The following is a 6,860-nucleotide window of genomic DNA, read 5'->3' as shown; positions in this document are numbered from 1 at the left end:
CCAAGGCTTGACTTGTGACCCAATATATGATCTATCCTGGAGAATGTTCCATGAGCACTTGAGAAAAATATGTATTCTGTTGTTTTTGGATGGAATGTCCTATAAATACCAATTAAGTCCATCTTATTTAATGTATCATTTAAAGCTTGTGTTTCCTTACTTATTTTCATTTTGGATGATCTATCCATTGGTGAAAGTGGGGTGTTAAATTCCCCTACTATGATTGTGTTACTGTCGATTTCCCCTTTAATGGCTGTTAGTATTTGCCTTATATATTGAGGTGCTCCTATGTTGGGTGCATAAATATTTACAATTGTTATATCTTCTTCTTGGATTGATCCTTTGATCATTATGTAGTGTCCTTCTTTGTCTCTTGTAATAGTCTTTATTATAAAGTCTATTTTGTCTGATATGAGAATTGCTACTCCAACTCTCTTCTGATTTCCATTTGCATGGAATATCTTTTTCCATCCCCTCACTTTCAGTCTGTATGTGTCCCTAGGTCTGAAGTGGGTCTCTAGTAGACAGCATATATATGGGTTTTGTTTTTGTATCCATTCAGCCAGTCTGTGTCTTTTGGTGGGAGCATTTAAACCATTTACATTTAAGGTAATTATCAATATGTATGTCCCTATTCCCATTTTCTTAATTGTTTTGGGTTTGTTATTGTAGGTTTTTTCCTTCTCTTGTATTTCTTGCCTAGAGAAGTTCCTTTAGCATTTGTTTAAAGCTGGTTTGGTGGTGCTGAACTCTCTCAGCTTTTGCTTGTCTGTAAAGGTTTTAATTTCTCCATCAAATGTGAATGAGATCCTTGCTGGGTAGAGTAATCTTGGTTGTAGGTTTTTCTCCTTCATCACTTTAAATATGTCCTGCCACTCCCTTCTGACTTGCAGAGTTTCTGCTGAAAGATCAGCTGTTAACCTTATTGGGAATCCCTTGTGTGTTATTTGTTATTTTTCCCTTGCTGCTTTTAATATGTTTTCTTTGTATTTAATTTTTGATAGTTTGATTAATATGTGTCTTGGCATGTTTCTCCTTGGTTTTATCCTGTATGGGGCTCTCTGTGCTTCCTGGACTTGATTAACTCTTTCCTTTCCCATATTAGGGAAGTTTTCAACTATAATCTCTTCAAATATTTTCTCAGTCCTTTTCTTTTTCTCTTCTTCTGCAGGGACCCCTATAATTCGAATGTTGGTGCATTTAATGTTGTCCCAGAGGTCTCTGAGTCTGTCCTCAGTTCTTTTCATTCAGTTTTCTTTATTCTGCTCTGTAGTAGTTATTTCCACTATTTTATCTTCCAGGTCACTTGTCTGTTCTTCTGCCTCATTTATTCTGCTAGTTTTCCCTTCTAGAGTATTTTAAATTTCATTTATTGTGTTGTTCATTGTTGCTTGTTTCCTCTTTAGGTCTTCTAGGTCCTCGTTAAATGTTTTTTGCATTTTCTCTATTTCCAAGATTTTGGATCATCTTTACTATCAATTATTCTGAATTCTTTTTCAGGTAGACTGCCTATTTCCTCTTCATTTGTTAGGTCTGCTGGGTTTTTACCTTGCTCCTTCATCTGCTGTGTGTTTTTCTGTCTTCTCATTTTGCTTATCTTACTGTGTTTGGGGTTTCCTTTTTGCAGGCTGCAGGTTCGTAGTTCCTGTTGTTTTTGGTGTCTGCTCCCAGTGGCTAAGGTTGGTTCAGTGGGTTGTGTAGGCTTCCTGGTGGAGGGGACTAGTGCCTGTGTTCTGGTGGATGAGGCTGGATCTTGTGTTTCTGGTGGGCAGGTCCACGTCTGGTGGTGTGTTTTGGGGTGTCTGTGGCCTTATTATGATTTTAGGCAGCGTCTCTGCTAATGGGTGGGGTTGTGTTCCTGTCTTGCTAGTTTTTTGGCATAGGGTGTCCAGCACTGTAGCTTGCTGGTTGTTGAGTGAAGCTGGGTTTTGGTGTTGAGATGGAGATCTCTGGGAGATTTTCGCTGTTTGATATTACGTGGAGCGGGGAGGTTTCTTGTGGACCAGTGTCCTGAACTTGGCTCTCCCACGTAGTGGCACAGGACTGACTCCTGGCTGGAGCACCAAGAATCTTTCATCCACACAGCTCAGAATAAAAGGGAGAAAAAGTAGAAAGAAAGAAGGAAGGAGGATAAAATAAAATAAAGTAAGATAAAATAAAATAAAGTTATTAAAATAAAAATTAATATTAAGAAATAATTTTTTAAAAAAGTAAAAACAACAACAACAAAAAAAAGGATGGACAGAACCCTAGGACAAATGGTGAAAAAGCAAAGCTGTACAGACAAAATCTCACACAGAAGCATACACATACACTCTCACAAAAAGAGGAAACGGGGAAAAAATAATATATCTTGCTCTCAAAGTCCACCTTCTCAATTTGGGATAATTCGTGGCCTATTCAGGTATCCCACAGATGCAGGGTACATCAAGTTGATTGGGGAGCTTTAATCCGCTGTTCCTGAGGCTGCTGGGAGAGATTTCCCTTTCTCTTCTTTGTTCTCACAGCTCCCAGGGGCTCAGCTTTGGGTTTGGCCCCGCCCCTGTGTGTAGGTCGCCTGAGGGCGTCTGTTCTTCTCTCAGACAGGACGGGGTTAAAGGAGCAGCTGATTCGGGGACTCCAGCTCACTCAGGCTGGGGGGAGGGAGGGGCACGGAGTGAGGGGCGATCCTGCAGCGGCAGAGGCCGGTGTGACGTTGCAGCAGCCTGAGGTGTCCATGCGTTCTCCCGGGGAAGCTGTCCCTGGATCCCGGGACTCTGGCAGTGGCGGGCTGCACAGGCTCCCGGGAGCGGGGTGTGGATAGTGACCTGTGCTTGCACACAGGCTTCTTGGTGGCGGCAGCAGCAGCCTTAGGGTCTCATGCCTGTCTCTGGGGTCCTCGCTGTTATCCGTGGCTCACGCTGTCTTTGGAGCTCCTTTAAGCAGCGCTCTTAATCCCCTCTCCTCACGAATCAGGAAAGAAAAAGGGAAGAAAAAGTCTCTTGCCTCTTCGGCAGTTCCAGACTTTTCCCCAGACTCCCTCCCGGCTGGCCGTGGCGCACTAACCCCTGCAGGCTGTGTTCATCCCGCCAACCCCAGTCCTCTCCCTGCGCTCCGACCGAAGCCCGAGCCTCAGCTCTCAGCCCCGCCCACCCTGGCGGGTGAGCAGACAAGCCTCTCTGGCTGGTGAGTGCTGGTTGGCACCGATCCTCTGTGCAGGAATCTCCCCACTTTGCCCTCCGCACCCCTGTTGCTGCACTCTCCTCTGCGGCTCTGAAGCTTGCCGCCTCCGCCACCCGCAGTCTCTGCCTGCGAAGGGGCTTCTAGTGTGTGGCAACCTTTCCTCCTTCACAGCTCCCTCCCACTGGTGCGGGTCCGTCCCTATCCTTTTGTCTCTGTTTATTCTTTTTTCTTTTGCCCTATCCAGGTATGTGGGGAGTTTCTTGCCTTTGGGAGGTCTGAGGTCTGCCAGCGTTCAGTAGATGTTCTGTAGGAGTTGTTCCACGTGTAGATGTATTTCCGGTGTATATGTGGGGAGGAAGGTGATCTCCGCGGCTTACTCTTCCGCCATCTTCCTCAACTGTCGAAAAAAATTTTTTAAGGGAGGGAGAAATGAAAACTCTGCTCTGAGAATACAGCCATTTTGTACTTTTCACTGTCATTCATAATTAGATCACAGTTTCTTCCCCACCAACAACTTCACTGATACTCCGTAGTCCCGAGCTGACTTTTTCGTTGCCGTTGACACTCTTGACCTCCTTTTCCCTTTTGAAGCAGTCTTTCCCCTTGACTTCTATACATTCAACTCCTTTGTTTTTTTTTCCCACTCTGGCTGCTGCTCTTACATGGCCCCCAGGTGCTGGTCCATCTATACGCTGATCACTCCCGCACGTACGTACATCCCGCAGAGACCTTGCTCTTGAGCTCTGGACTCACACATCCAAATGCCTTTTGGACATCTCCATGCTGCTGTGTTACAGCCACGCAAACTCAGTGAATCCACAGCAGAACTTAGAATCATTCTGCCACCTCCTCCTGCCCTGTGCTCCCTGTTGGCACATTGCCCCTCTGCTCTCCAGACCCTGGACAGCTCTCAGTTTCTGTCTCCCTCTACCCCTTAAATCTCCAAGTCTTCTGCTCATCTCCAGATGTACTGGCTTCCCGTGAACGCTCCCTGGCTTCTGCTTCTTCAGGTTTTCAGTTTGGAGGTTACCTTCTGTAGGAAACTTTCCCTGAACCTTCCATCTGAGTCATCTGCCCTTCTTAGGCATTCCTTTCTTAAATTCTTGTTTGTGGCATCGCAGCACTTAAAACCACCTAATTGAATCTCCAGTTTACTTGACCTCATCCTCCCCAAGACCACGAACTTCTTGAAATCAGCTTGTCTCTTATCCTCATCCCCAGGTGGCCTTCCCTCATTGTCGCCTCCTGGGCAGTCCCTTGGACTTGTTGCCACCATGCCCCACTTTTTCCTGTCCCTTCATTGTTGCTGCCTCTCCTGACCTCTTTCTGACCTCTCTAAGGGAGGCACTCTGTGCAGCCCATCTGGGAAGCTGGCCCTTAGTAATGTGCCCACGAGGAGCAGCCTGTTGTGTGCCTGGGTCAGAATATTTGTAAGAATGGCCTAATGGGGATGAAGCCACCTCGTTTGCCTAAGGCAGGATTAATGAATAAGGAGGGGAAGGTACAGAAGGAAACATCCTGAGAGCTGCAGCTAACAAAGCCATCACATTGTGAAGAGCATAGTTAAATGGTGCTACATTTTTCTTCTCCTGTTCTCTGAATCAGTGCTTTGGCTCCTTCTTATTATTAAGTCCTGACATTCCCAAGACTATTATGGTAAGAGTGTCCAACAGAGCATCTCCAGCCTCTATCCACATGGTCCTTGTTGCCATAGCAGCTTCTGGGAAGATCCCCTGTGTTCCCAAAGCCCCTGTACAGCTGTGACGAGGAGGTAAAGGTGGCACTGTCAGAAGACATTTCTCCCTCGGTTACTCACCCACGGGTGATGTCCTTCTGTGGTCCAGCAGTCAGGATGAATGTTCCTGCTTGATGGCTCCATAAGACAGGATATAAAATGCCCAGGTCACCATTACCTGCCTACATACATTAGGCTTCATTGCCTGTGCATCTGAGAGCAAACCTCTTTTTTTCTTCTTGTAGCACTAGAAAAAGATAATTTTCCCTTAAAGCCCTGAAAAATGTCTCAAAAATATGAAAAAGTTTCAAGAAAACTAAAGGACTGCTAACTTGTCTTGGAAAATCAATGTGAAATGCTTTGGGGTAAGGTTTATTTAACAAAAAAAATACACCTTCAAAATTTTACAGGAGATCATGCATTGTTTTCATTCTCCCACGGGCTCCCAGGGGAAAATCCCTTAAAATAACTTTATTAGTCTTTGACTAATTTACTAGATAAAATCACTGTGTATAAAATAGCAACTTTATGAAGATGGTGAGTAATTCTGTAGATTCCACTGAGGCCTGGAACTTTGAGCTTTGCTATAAATTATGGTACCTGTTGCAGTTCTGTACCACACACACGATGGGAACATTTTTTTCTGAACTGATAAACTGGAACTAAACTAGTTGTGTGAAGTATCTTCTTAAGATCTTTAACCAATTATTTCTAAATATACAGAACATAAATTTATGAGTTACATCATTTATACAAACATATATATTGAAAATAAAAACCAGATTTCACCACTGAAGTTTGATAAAGGATGATCTTGGAAAGAAAATGATAGAATATCCGATATTTGCAATCTACTGTCATTAAAATGTGTAAGTAAAAAAAAAATAAGTCTTAAAGGAAAATATGGACAAATAGTGACCTCTGTTTAAAATAAACATCAATTGCTAGATGACAACAAATCAAATTCTGGATTAGCAAAGACAAATCGATTTTGCGATTTAACTCCATAGATTAGATAAAGAAGGACTGAGAATCAAACGTAATAGGCTATGTTAACATTGCTAGTCTATGGGAAAATAAGGAAAAGAATAGCAGACCCAGATGGAAACAGAAGCAAGAGCGAGAGCGTGCTTTATTTTGGCATATTTTTAGCTGAACATATAGAATTCAAACATTTTTAAATGATGTTTAAGAAAAATCAGAGGATAAAATTTATTTACTCTGGGAAATATTTGGAAGTGCTTTCAATAACGGAGAAACTATATTCTACCTCACAAGAGCTACGATATGCTTTCCTCTTCTGAATTAAGGGTTTTGCTGTCTTCTGGGAGAGAGGAAAGCTGTTTGATGCTCCAATATTTCTACTCTTTTAGCTAATTTATTGCAATAGTGCTTGCATGTGACTGCTGCCTACTACTTCATTTTGTAGGATATCTTCAAACGCTTTTGAGGATAGTGTCACAATTCATTACATTTTACCCCTGACCTTGAGAACTGGGAGTGTTACCCATAGGTATAAGGTCAAGAGAGGACATCCATCCCCCAGAGATGACCTTGCCAACCCTTACCATCTGTTGCTTGAGCACCATCTTCTCATGGGTCCCTGTGGGCTTCAGTCCCAGCTACCGAGCCAACCCCATAGGGCTGTGTCATGTCTTCAGATGTGCGTTATGCTCTCCCACATGAAATCTCCCACAATTACCGGGACACGCCTCTCTTTTACCCCCAAGCTCTTCCCAGAATGTTCTTCTCCACTTACCTGATTGGCAAACTTCTACTCATGCATCAACGCCCAGGTCCCACCAGCTCCTCAGTGATGTCTTCTCCAGTTGCCTCTGGCAAACTTTTACTCGTGCATCAGCACCTGGGTCCCGCCAGCTCCTCAGTGATGCCTTCTCCAGTTGCCTCAGGGCAACCTGACTGCTCCCGTGGACTGTCACTGCCCTCCACTCACCTGTGACCT

This window comes from Leucopleurus acutus (genome assembly GCF_964270905.1).
Source record: "Leucopleurus acutus genome assembly, chromosome: 3".
Classification (NCBI taxonomy): Eukaryota; Metazoa; Chordata; class Mammalia; order Artiodactyla; family Delphinidae; genus Leucopleurus; species Leucopleurus acutus.
The sequence above is the reverse complement of the archived record's forward strand: the minus strand, read 5'-3'. Positions refer to the sequence as shown.